The 14,067-nt window shown below is 43.2% G+C and overlaps 1 protein-coding gene across 5 annotated transcripts in view; it reads left to right on the plus strand.

The window, feature by feature from the left end:
• Window positions 1-14,067, plus strand: part of IL15RA (interleukin 15 receptor subunit alpha) — an 84,575-nt gene that overhangs the window by 35,524 nt on the left and 34,984 nt on the right. The window contains exon 2 of one of the 5 annotated variants that reach the window (XM_040413339.1): window positions 925-1,010. The exons of 3 other annotated variants lie outside the window; for them this stretch is intronic. The gene's annotated coding sequence lies outside the window, so the exon portion shown is untranslated. Of the gene's footprint in view, window positions 1-924; window positions 1,011-2,407; window positions 2,466-14,067 lie in introns of those variants that run through there. One more of the 5 variants, XM_040413343.1, reaches the window with a different exon arrangement.

Consider the following 14,067-nt stretch of genomic DNA (forward strand, 5'->3'; position numbering starts at 1 on the left):
AGGACCTTTGATGACGTCACTCCGGTCATCACATGGTATGTCACATGATCTTTTACCATGGTGATGGATCATGTGATGACCGGAGTGACGTCATCAAAGGTCCTGTTCCTGTAATTAATGCTCACCACAGGTCCTATTCAACAAAGGAGACAGAAGGAGATGGCGGCTACGCGATCAAGTGGACTAAGGTGAGTTACATTATTATTATTTTTTTTAACCCCTCCAGCGCTGTTTTACTATGCATTCTGTATTCAGAATGCTATTATTTTCCCTTATAACCATGTTATAAAGGAAAATAATACAATCTACAGAACACCGATCCCAAGCCCGAACTTTTGTGAAGAAGTTCGGGTTTGGGTACCAAACATGCGCGATTTTTCTCACGCGAGTGCAAAACGCATTACAATGTTTTGCACTCACGCGGAAAAATCGCGGGTCTTCCCGCAACGCACCCGCACATTTTCCCGCAACGCCCGTGTGAAACCAGCCTTAGGCCTCTTTCAACGCTCATGTACACAGACCCTTTGAAATCAATGGGTCAGGACTATGCGTTAATGCATTGCACCCGTGCAGAAAACCCGCTCATGTGAAAGGGGCCTTACTGCTGCAAATTACGTTCCACTCTGTGATGTGTTGTAGCATTGTGTGTGGTGCAGTACATGAAGAACACAGACATACTACATATAAATTATAGTTGCAAAATCTAGTTAAGATACAGTATAACTTGTAAATTTGATGCTAAAAATGTATCTATATATTGTAGCTGGTAGTCAATGCAGGACTCCTTTTTCTTCAAGTCCTATCTGAGCAGTGCATGGAGTTCTCACAATTGTTTGAACTGTTTGGGTATTATAAATATATGTTTTTCAGGCTTGTAAATGTACTCTGAGCAACTTGCTGAGAGTTGTCTTTATACTTCACCAGGTGAAACTGCTGTATAGTCAAGAGGACGAGCTACAGTATTTTCCAAATGTCATGCACTGCCATGATAGAACTTTAAGAAAATAGTGGTAAGTAGATTATTACACCTTTCACAACATTTACTATACAAGACATGCAAAACCTGATGCAAAACTCTTTCATGTTCTGAAAAAAGTAAAAATTCTTAACTTTAAGAAAATTAATCATTGGGTTGGCATTTGCCATACAGTAGATGTACATGAAACGTAAACTGAAGAAGAATTGTAAATGCCCCAGCTTCTATTTTCGATAATGTCCGAAAATATGTTCATCTGGTCTAAATACAGTATGTTGAAAATATTCTTTCATAAAGCCTCATGCACACGACCGTTCCGTTTTTTGCAGTCCGCAAACCGCGGATCCGCGGAACGGAACGGGCAGCCCATTATAGACATGCCTATTCTTGTCCGGAAAACGGACAAGAATAGGACATGCTATATTTTTTTTGCGGGGCTTTGGAATAGAGCAACGGATGCGGACAGCACACGGAGTGCTGTCTGCATCTTTTGCGGCCCCTTTGAAGTGAATGGGTCCGCACCCGAGCCGCAAAAACTGCGGCTCAGATGCGGACCCGAAAAACGGTCATGTGCATGAGGCCTAACTCTTTTAAAATTAGTTTTTAGGTATAATTATGATATTTGTATTGTTGTTTTTTCTTCTAATATTGTTAAGGGTTAACAACAAAACAAACCTCAATGGTTATTACCCTGATTCAGCAGTTTACAGAAACACTCTACAGGTGAAACTTGAAGTCCATTTATTTCAGTAATGCAAATTAAAAGGAATTGCATTAATGCAGCTTAAAATTAGAATTTTGTAAAAAAGGTTCAATATTCTAGGCTCAAAGTGTCACACTCTATTCAGCTAATTAATCCATACCCCCTGAGCAAAGGGTACCTCAAAATTGTGACTTTGGGGTTTCATAAACTGAAAGCCATAATCATCCAAATTATAACCACTAAAGGCTTGAAATATCTCGCTTTGCATGTAATGAGTCTCTCTCATATATTAGTTTCACCTTTTAAGTTGCATTACTGAAATAAATGAACTTTGCACAATATTCTAATTTTTCTAGTTTCACCTGTATATGTGGCCATAAACGGATGTATGGTACACAGCAGCGCTCTGAAGGCAAGAAGCGCCATATGAGAGCAGATTTTGCAGGAATGGTCTTTGGGTGCCATGTTGCATTTAAAGAGACCCTGAGGTACCTCTACAATGACATTTTGGAAACTACACCACCCAAGGAATTTTTAAGGGGTGTAATGAGCATTTTGACCCAACAGGCGTTTCATAGAATTTATAGCACTTATCTTTGAACATGAAAAATTACATGGTGCTTTAGGCCAAAACTTTCATTTTCACAAGGGATAACAGGAGAATATCACCCCACAATTTGCTACCCACTGCTGTTTGGGGATATGCCAGGGCTCAGAAGGAAAGGAGTGGGATCTGGATTTTCTAACATGGAATTTGCTGAAATGGTTTTTAAGAGTCATTTTGAGGTACATTTGGCTTTCTAATAGCTTTTTATCATTTTGTGGGAGGTGAGATGGGCAAAAATGTAATATGTCAGTTTTTTTTTTTTTTTTATCAGGTTCACCGTGTGGTACATATTATTATATGATAACTTTATTCTGCAGGTTGATATGATTATGGCGATACAAAACTTTTATAAAAAAAAAACTATTATAGTTTGCATATACTAACATCCATAACATTTTTATTTTTCTGCCAAAGTAAATGTTTGAGGGCTTGCCTTTTGCAGGACAGACTGTATTTATCAGTACCATTTTGGGGTATATAAGACTTTTTGATGACTTGATATTATGTTTTTTTGGGAGGCAAGGTGACAAAAAAAAGCTGTTTTGGTGTAATTTTTATTAATTTTTATGACGTTCATCTGATGGGGTAGATAATGTGATATTTTTATAAAGCCACAGTGATACCAAATATGTCTATTTTTTTTAAAGTTTTATACAATAAGAGTATTTGTATTCTGGTCGGCTTATGAGTAGTATACCTGCCTACCTACCTACTTCTCCTTAAGCAGTAGGGGTATGCCGAGACTGCTGTATGGAGGGTAGGCTAAAGGGGCCCATCCCATTGAGTAGTTAGAATAAAGGGGACTTGGGAGGGTGGGGCAGAAATGAGCCGCCGGTAAGGAGAGGAGGAGGCTGGGGCTTATAAGCGTCATGCCCCGCCTCCCCTCACACAAATGTGTAGTATACCTGCCTACCTACCTACTTAAGCAGTAGGGGTATGCCGAGACTGCTGTACGGAGGGTAGGCTAAAGGGGCCAAAAACCACGAACACAGCTTAAGGCAATAGTGTTTATTGACAAGAATTACAAGACCAGATTCCTGAAAGCATTGAACATTTCACACTGTGGATTTGGTATATATCGTGCATAACAAGCCGACTTCCACCTGCCTAATTTCTTGATAACATGCACCGGGACGTTATGTTTGGAGCCTGACCTACCCTTTGAGAGGATCTCGACTAATGCCTGTTTGTCAGTTAGAAAAATAACTGTCTGATTCCTCCATAGTGGTCCCCATACCCAAGCGGCCCCCACGAGGGGATAAATCTCGAATAATGGGGAACACCTGGAGAAACCCTCCAAGCTCACAACCTCTGGTGGCCACTGGTCGGCAAACCAATGAGAGCCGAAGATAGCTGCAAAGCCCACTGATGATGTGAACTATTGGAGAGTTATTTGAAACTGCAGGGATAAATAACTATATACCATTCCACTGTGACAGGAACTCATCCCATATGACCAAATCTGCCATAGCTTCCTGACCCATGACTATTGGACTATCCTGATCGCGAGCAAGTGGCAGCAATTTCAACAGTCTGGAAATGAACGACCTGCCTTGGGGAATGATGCGCATAGCAAAGTTGAGCATACCAAGCAGGGACTGGAGATCTGATTTGGCAGTGACCCTAACTCGGGCTAGCTTGTGTACCGCTTCTTTGACACTGAGCAGTTTGTCTTGAGGAAGGCTAGCTTCCATGCTGCAAGTGTCCAGACGAATACCAAGTAATGTAATGGCAGTACTGGGCCCTTCCACCTAGTGTGGGGCTACAGGCACCCTGAGGTCTGCAAACACCAACTGCAATACCTGTAGGTCCTGGGGTGTATGTTCCAGGGGTTCTATCAAGAGGAAGTCATCCAAATAATGAATGACTTGGACAACACGAAACAAGTCTTGGAGGATCCAATGTAGGGACCTGGCAAACTGATCAAAAATCCATGGGCTGGACTTAGAGCCAAAGGTCAATTTATTGGCAAAGTAATATTTGTTTAACCACTTAAGCCCGTGCCATTGCCACAGCTCAGGTTGGATTGGGAGCAGCTTAAAAGCATCTGTGATATCTGCTTTAGACAGCCAAACCCCCCAACCCAACCTCAGTATCACCTGAATGACTTCATCGATAGAAGTGTATTTCATTGAGAATTCTTCTGAAGGGATTAGAGAATTAAGGCTAGGTATAGGTAATGAATGTGGGGCTGACAGGTTGTATATTAATCTCTTTTTATTGCTGAACTTCCCAGTCACTACATCAACAGGGTTAACCCTCCAACAATCAAAGGGGGAATATTCGAATGGCCTGATGAGGTACCCCTTGTCCAATTCAACCTGTATGAGCTGAGAAATGGCCACGGGGTCTCTCGGGGCTGACAACAGGTTCTTGCATTCGTAAGAGGTCTGTGGTAGAGCCAATAGACCTGTATGAAAACCGGCGGACAAACCATTGACGACAAACTGTACCCAGTCGGTATCTGGATGGGACCCTAACAGAGTGTGAAGGAGACCGACGTTCACCACGCTTAGTCATGCTGGATCCAGATTTTTTTGTGGACAAGACACACGGGGGTGGGCTCTGAACACCACCGCGCCTGCTCAAATCAGGCGGTGCCTGCTCAAATCATTGAGCAGGCACTTCGGCTAAATGCCCGGGGGGGTCCCGTGACCCCCCCATGTCGGCGATCGCCGCAAACCGCAGGTCAATTCAGACCTGAGGTTTGCAGCTTTTACCTATTGCGTTGGTGGCATGTGGCGGTGCCATCCAGTCCCCATGCGGCTGTAGGAGGGACCCGATGACATGGAAGGCAGCGCGATGTCTAAGGAAGGCATCGCACTGCCTTCCGGTGACTAGCCTGTGAGATCCAGCCCGATGGATGTCACAAGCCGGAAGCTGTATGAGTAATACACACAGTATTACTCATACAGCCAATGCATTCCAATACAGAAGTATTGGAATGCATTGTAAAGGATTAGACCCCCAAAAGTTCAATTCCCAAAGTGGGACAAAAAATTAAGTGAAAAATAAAGTTGAAAAAATAAAGTTTTCCCCCCCAAAAATTAAAAGTTTCAAGTACAAATAAACAAAAACGTCATTTTCCCCAAATAAAGTTAAAAAAAATTGGTAAAAAATAGGGGAAAAAAAAAAGTATGCATATTGGGTATCGCCGCGTCCGTATCGACCGGCTCTATAAACAGATCACATGACCTCACCCCTCAGATGAACACCGTAAAAAATAAAAAATAAAAACTGTGCTAAATAAACCCTTTTTTTGTCACCTTACATCACAAAAAGTACAACAGCAAGCGATCAAAAAGGAGTTTGCCCACCAAAATAGTACTAATCTAACCGTCACCTCATCCCGCAAAAAATTTCTGAAAAATTTCAAGATTTGCTTCTAAACTTCTAAGCCTTGTAACATCCCCAAATAAATAAAATATCATTCCCAAAATGATCCAAACATGAAGTAGACATATAAGGAATGTAAAGTAATAACTATTTTTGGAGTTATTACTATGTATTATAGAAGTAGAGAAATTGAAACTTGGAAAATTGCAATTTCTTACAAATTTTTGCAAAATTTGGTATTTTTTTATAAATAAAAATGATTTTTTTTTACTTCATTTTACTAGTGTAAGGAAGTACAATATGTGACGAAAAAACTATCTCAGAATGGCCTGGATAAGTCAAAGCGTTTTAAAGTTATCAGCACTTAAAGTGACACTGGTCAGATTTGCAAAAAATGGTCTGGTCCTTAAGGTGAAATAAGGCTGTGTCCTTAAGGAGTTAAACTAGGGACTGGGGGGGAGGTCAATTACATTATAGAAGGGGAATATAGTGCATATAGTGACCAGGGGGTGTAATAGAGGGAGGGACTAGAAAAGTACAGAAATAGTGTAGGGAAAAAAAATATCCAAAACCTCTTAACCGCCTCCGGACCGCCTAACGCAGGATCGCGTTCCAGAGGCGGCAGCTCCAGGCAGAGTCACGCATCTATGCGTCATCTCGTGAGACGCGAGATTTCCTGTGAACGCGCGCGCACACAGGCGCGCGCGTTCACAGGATCGGAAGGTAAGCGAGTGGATCTCCAGCCTGCCAGCGGCGATCGTTCGCTGGCAGGCTGTAGATGCGATTTTTTTTTTTAACCCCTAACAGGTATATTAGACGCTGTTTTGATAACAGCGTCTAATATACCTGCTACCTGGTCCTCTGGTGGTCCCTTTTGCTTGGATCGACCACCAGAGGACACAGGCAGCTCAGTAATAAGTAGCACCAAACACCACTACACTACACCCCCCCTGTCACTTATTAACCCCTTATTAACCCCTGATCACCCCCTGTCATTGATCACCCCCCTGTCATTGATCACCCCCTTGTAAGGCTCCATTCAGACATCCGTATGTTTTTTACGCATCCACGAATACATGGATCGGATCCGCAAAACACATATGGACGTCTGAATGGAGCCTTACAGGGGGGTGATCAATGACAGGGGGGTGATCACCCCATATAGACTCCCTGATCACCCCCCTGTCATTGATCACCCCCTGTAAGGCTCCATTCAGACGTCCGTATGTTTTTTACGGATACATGGATCGGATCCGCAAAACACATACAGACGTCTGAATGGAGCCTTACAGCGGGGTGATCACCCCATATAGACTCCCTGATCACCCCCCTGTCATTGATCACCCCCCTGTAAGGCTCCATTCAGACGTCCGTATGTTTTTTACGGATCCACGGATACATGGATCGGATCCGCAAAACACATACGGACGTCTGAATGGAGCCTTACAGGGGGGTGATCAATGACAGGGGGGTGATCACCCCATATAGACTCCCTGATCACCCCCCTGTCATTGATCACCCCCCTGTAAGGCTCCATTCAGATGTCCGTATGTTTTTACGGATCCTTGGATACATGGATCGGATCCGCAAAACACATACGGACGTCTGAATGGAGCCTTACAGGGGGGTGATCAATGACAGGGTGGTGATCACCCGATATAGACTCCCTGATCACCCCCCTGTCATTGATCACCCCCCTGTAAGGCTCCATTCAGACGTCCATATGTGTTTTGCGGATCCGATCCATGTATCCGTGGATCCGTAAAAAACATACGGACGTCTGAATGGAGCCTTACAGGGGGGTGATCAATGACAGGGGGGTGATAACCCCATATACACTCCCTGATCACCCCCCTGTCATTGATCACCCCCCTGTAAGGCTCCATTCAGAATTTATTTTGGCCCAAGTTAGCGGAAATTAATTTTTTTATTTTTTTCTTACAAAGTCTCATATTCCACTAACTTGTGTCAAAAAATAAAATCTCACATGAACTCACCATACCCCTCACCGAATCCAAATGCGTAAAATTTTTTAGACATTTATATTCCATACTTCTTCTCACGCTTTAGGGCCCCTAAAATGCCAGGGCAGTATAAATACCCCACATGTGACCCTATTTCGGAAAGAAGACACCCCAAGGTATTCCGTGAGGGGCATATTGAGTCCATGAAAGATTAAAATTTTTGTCCCAAGTTAGCGGAAAGGGAGACTTTGTGAGAAAAAAAATAAAAATCAATTTCCGCTAACTTGTGCCAAAAAAAAAAAAAAATTCTATGAACTCGCCATGCCCCTCATTGAATACCTTTGGGTGTCTTCTTTCCAAAATGGGGTCACATGTGGGGTATTTATACTGCCCTGGCATTTTAGGGGCCCTAAAGCGTGAGAAGAAGTCTGGGATCCAAATGTCTAAAAAGGCCCTCCTAAAAGGAATTTGGGCCCTTTGCGCATCTAGGCTGCAAAAAAGTGTCACAAATGTGGTATCTCCGTACTCAGGAGAAGTTGGGCAATGTGTTTTGGGGTGTCATTTTACATATACCCATGCTGGGTGAGATAAATATCTTGGTCAAATGCCAACTTTGTATAAAAAAATGGGAAAAGTTGTCTTTTGCCGAGATATTTCTCTCACCCAGCATGGGTATATGTAAAAAGACACCCCAAAACACATTGCCCTACTTCTTCTGAGTACGGCGATACCAGATGTAAGACACTTTTTTGCAGCCTAGGTGGGCAAAGGGGCCCACATTCCAAAGAGCACCTTTCGGATTTCACAGGGCATTTTTTACAGATTTTGATTTCAAACTACTTCTCACGCATTAGGGCCCCTAAAATGCCAGGGCAGTATAACTACCCCACAAGTGACCCCATTTTGGAAAGAAGACACCCCAAGGTATTCTGTGAGGGGCATGGCGAGTTCATAGAATGTTTGTTTTATTTTTTGTCACAAGTTAGTGGAAAATGATGGGGGTTTTTTTTGTTTTTTTTCTTACAAAGTCTCATATTCCACTAACTTGTGACAAAAAATAAAAACTTCCATGAACTCACTATGCCCATCACGAAATACCTTGGGGTGTCTTCTTTCCAAAATGGGGTCACTTGTGGGGTAAGCTCTATTAGTGAGAAGAAAAGGAGGTAAAATTCATTTGGGTGGTAAGTTGCATGACCAAGCAATAAATGGTGAAAGTAGTGTAGTGCAGAAGTGTAAAAAGTGGCCTGGTCATTAAGGGTGTTTAAGCTAGGGGGGCTGACGTGGTTAATTGTATTTAAACTAATGCCAAGAGTCTTACCAGTAAACGTGAATTAGTAATGTCTGAGACATGGCTGGATGATAGCTAGACTGAACAGTTAATTTACAGGGCTACAGTCTTTTTACAAAACATCATAAAAAATGTAAAAGGGGGGAAGATATAAGTGGGAGTAATGAACATGTGGAGTCACTGTGGGTAGAAATACATGGTGGTAAAAACGATAATAAAATACTGATAGGTGTTTGTCGTCAATATAGACTGGGAAACTGAAACCTGTGGATCTCATAAAGGAAACTGGTTCCTGTTAATAACTAAAGGCAATTAGCTTTCCCAACTAGATGGTTGATCATACTAGACTCAGTAATGTATTAATCAATAGACCTGACAGAACAGATGTGCAGGTTAGGGGACATCTAAGAAATAGCGACCATAATATAATGAACTTTTAGTTATTTTAGCGGTTTCAGGAAGGCACAAAAATGCTGAACTTCCAAAAAGCTAAATTTTATCAGCTTAGAGAGGTCATTAGCATCACTAACAATGTCCTGAAAAATAAAAATACAGCCAGAAAATGGGTTATTTATAAAAGCATCCTAAACTCTAATTGCGAGAGGGAATAAAAGGATGAAGACCAAGATAAAAAACGGTGTGGATAAATTGAAATGCAAAGGGGGCAATAAATAACAAACAGAAAGCAGTCAATTACTGTCCAAAAACAGGAAAGTAGCCAAAAAGCACAAAAAAAAAACTATAAGGAAAAACAGAATATGTCAAAAATAGATAAAGGCAGCCAAGCTCGAGACAGAGGGGCTTACTGCCAAAGAGAGAAACTAACCTTAAAATGTTCTTCAATTATATAAGCAGTAAAAAGGTTAAACCTGAAAGTGTTGGCCCTTTGAAGAGGGAGGGGTGGTAGAGAGCCATGAGGAGAAAGTGAAATTATAAAAAAATTTCTCTGCTATATTCACTGAGGGAAATCAATGAAATGTTAGATGAAATGCAGAGTATTAAAGTAAACTCCCCAATAAATGTGGTCTGTGTGACCCAGAAAAAGACAAATCACATGGTCCAGATAGCATACACCCCCGTATCCTAAGAGAGTTAAGCAATGTAATAGACGGACATTTAAAGGGGTTGTCCTGCCATTTATATTGAAGAGATATCGGCGATCGGCTGTTTGAAGAGGAGGTGGCGCTCTATGCATGCGCTGCTTCCTGTTCATTACATTGCCCATCGTCTCGGAAGTTTCGCTTGAATGGAGTAAGTACTTGTAATTATACTACATCACCGTTCCAGAGGAGACGACCCATAGTGTAGTGAAGAGGAAGCAGCGCTTACCCACATTACTTTGCCACATACTTACCCACAACTGTGTATATGGGTAAGTAACTGGCTCAATGATAGAAAACAGAAGGTGGTTATTAATGGTACACACTCAGATTGGGTCACTGTGACTAATGGGGTACCTCAGGGGTCAGTATTGGGCCCTATTCTCCAATATATTTATTAATAGAAGGCTTATCAATTTTTGCAGATGACACTAAACTGTGTAAAGTAATTAACACGGAAGAAGACAGTATACTACTACAGAGGGATCTGGATAGATTAGAGGCTTGGGCAGATAAGTGGCAGATGAAGTAATGTAAGGTTATGCATATGAGAAGGGAAACTACAAGTCACCAGTACATACTAAGTGGTAAAACACTGGGTGACATGAAGAGAAACTTAAAGGGGATATACTTGTTGAGATTACAAAGAAAAAAGGATAACCCCTTTAGCTGTAGCATTTAGTGTCCGGCAGCTGCTGCGAAAGGCCAATAAGATAATGGGTTGCATCAAAAGGGCATAGATGCCCGTGATGAGAACCTAGTCCTACCACTTTACACATCACTAGTCAGACCACACATGGAGTGTGAACAAGGCAGACATAGCAGAGCTGGAGGTGGGCCACTCAAGTATAGAGGAAAGAAGGTTTGTACACAAACATAAAACAGGATTCTTTAAGGTAAGAGCAGTGAGACTATGGAACTCTAGTAGAATAAAAGAATTCAAGAGGGGCCTGGATGTATTTCTGGAGTGTAATAATATTACAGGTTATAGTTATTAGAGATGGGTCGTTGATCCAGGGAGTTATTCTGATTGCCTCATTGGAGTCGGGAAGGAATTTTATTCCCCTAAAATGTGGAAAATTGGCTTCTACCTCACATGTTTTTTTTTTATTTGCCTTCCTCTGGATCAACTTGCAGGATAACAGGCTGAACTGAATGGACCTGTCTTTTTTCAGCCTTACAAATTGTTACTATGCTACTAAGGCCCCTTTCACACGGGCGAGTATTCCGCGCGGATGCGATGCGTGAGTTGAACGCACTGCACCCGCACTGAATCTTGACCCATTCATTTCTATGGGGCTGTGTACACGAACGGTGATTTTCACGCATCACTTGTGTGAAATCACAGCATGCTCCTCTTTGGGCGTTTTTCACGTAACGCAGGCCCCATAGAAATGAATGGGGTTGCGTGAAAATTGCAAGCATCCGCAAGCAAGGTTGCTAGGTGAAGATCGGGATGGGGACGTCACTACGCTCATCACATGATCCATCACCATGTGATGAACGCGGTGACATCATCAAAGGTCCTATTGCTCACAGTTAGGCCTTATGCACACGACCGTTGTGTGCATCCGCGGCCGTTTTTCCGTTTTCCTTTTCCATTGACTTTCAATGGGTCCGTGGAAAAATCTGAAAATGCACCGTTTTGCAGCCGCATCCGTGATCCGTGTTTCCTGTCCTATTTTTTTGACGGACAACGGTTCACGGACCCATTCAAGTCAATGGGTCCGTGAAAAAACACGGATGCACACAAGATTGCCATCCGCGTCCGTCATCCTTGTCCGTAGGCTACTTTCACACAGACGGATCCGCTGATCCGTCTGCATAAAAGCTTTTTAGATCTGATTTTTCACTTTGTGAAAACTCAGATCTGACAGTATATTCTAACACAGAGGCGTTCCCATGGTGATGGGGACGCTTCAGGTTAGAATATTCTAAAAGAACTGTGTACATGACTGCCCGCTGCTGCCTGGCAGGTGCTGCCAGGCAGCAGGGGGCAGACCCCCCCTCCCTCCCCCCCTAATTAAAATGACCGACCCCCCCATCATTGGTGGCAGCGGAGAGTTCCGATCGGAGTCCCAGTTTAATCGCTGGGGCTCCGATCGGTTACCATGGCAGCCAAGACGCTACTGCAGTCCTGGCTGCCATGGTTACTTAGCAATTTTAGAAGCATTATACAGTACTTACCTGCGATGTCTGTGACCGACCGGGCGCTCCTCCTACTGGTAAGTGAAAGGTCTGTGCGGCGAATTGCTTATAGCACAGACCTTTTACTTACCAGTAGGAGGAGCGCCCGGCTGGTCACAGACATCGCAGGTAAGTATAATGCTTCTAAAATTGCTAAGTAACCATGGCAGCCAGGACTGCAGTAGCGTCCTGGTTGCCATGGTTACCGATCAGAGTCCCAGCGATTAAACTGGGACTCCGATCGGAACTCTCCGCTGCCACCAATGATGGGGAATCGGTCATTTTAATTAGGGGGGGGGGGGGCGGCCGCACTGGCCACCAATGTGTTAAATACAAGGGAGGGAGGGGGGGCCGGCCGCACTGGCCACCAATGTGTTAAATACAAGGGAGGGAGGGGGGGCCGGCCGCATTGGCCACCAATGTGTTAAATACAAGGGAGGGAGGGGGGCCGCACTGGCCACCAATGAGTTAAATACAGGGGGGGAGGGAGGGGGGGTCTGCCTCCTGCTGCCTGGCAGCACCTGCCAGGCAGCAGGGGGCAGTCATGTACACAGTTCTTTTAGTATATTCTAACCTGAAGCGTCCCCATCACCATGGGAACGCCTCTGTGTTAGAATATACTATCGGATCTGAGTTTCACGATCAAACTCAAATCCGATGGTATATTCTAACATAGAGGCGTTCCCATGGTGATGGGGACGCTTCAAGTTAAAATATACCATCGGATTGGAGAAAACTCTGATCAGATGGTATAATAGGGACTCCTGACTTTACATTGAAAGTCAATGGGGACGGATCCGTTTGCAATTGCACCATATTGTGTCAACGTCAAACGGATCCGTCTCCATTGACTTGCATTGTTAGTCAGGACGGATCCGTTTGGCTCCGCACGGCCAGGCGGACACCAAAACGGACTTTTTGTCCGTGGATCCTCCAAAAATCAAGGAACGGATCACCGAACAACGGAAATCCATTTTGCGAACTGCCCAAAAACGTCCCTGTGCATGAGGCCTTAAAGACAGAAGAGATGCCGGCTGCGCGAACAAGTGGATTAAGGTGAGTTAAATTTTTTTTATTTTTTTTTAACCCCTCAAGCCCTATTTTACTATGCATTCTGTATTCAGAATGCTATAATTTTCCCTTATAACCATGTTATAAGGGGAAATAATACAATCTACACTACAAATAACCCAAACCTGAACTTCTGTAAAGAAGTTCGGGTCTGGGTACAACAGTCGGTTTTTTATCACGCGCGTGCAAAGCACATTGCACCCGCGCGATAAAAACTGAACATCGGAACGCAATCGCATTCAAAACTGACCGCGCGGGTTTGCCGCAATGCACCGGGACGCATCCGGACCTAATCTGGACACGCCCGTGTGAAAGAGGCATAAGACTTGTATTTTATGTACTCTAGCTTGCTGTTCAGCTTCCCATAAAAACGTGCAGCTTTATTAGTAACAATAAAAAACTTATCCAAACACGAATCACATACAAGATCCACGATGACATTACGTTTGTACATTTGGAATGGGCCCGTGCTTCCGTGAAAGCAAGGTGAGAGTTGTCTTATATATATATATTTGGAACTCTAGCTTACTGTTATCTGCAAAAATAGACACTGTATTATTACTCCTAATAGTAATCCTAATAGAATTTGAGGACTTGCACTTGGGGTACACCGCTTATAACCAGAAAGGAACCGTTCAGAGCTGGAATAATTTGCCACTAGCTTGTTATTAGCCTACAGTTGCGTGTTACTACATTAAAAATCACTGTGTGTCACAGGGATTTTTCTGTGGATTTTATGCATATGCAAACCAAAGGCTAAACGCTGTTGCAAAATTCTGCACCAAATCCATGATATTTAGGGCATGCTGCAGATTTTTCAATCTACTCCATG

Source organism: Bufo bufo, chromosome 1, assembly GCF_905171765.1.
Source record: "Bufo bufo chromosome 1, aBufBuf1.1, whole genome shotgun sequence".
NCBI classification, from domain to species: Eukaryota; Metazoa; Chordata; class Amphibia; order Anura; family Bufonidae; genus Bufo; species Bufo bufo.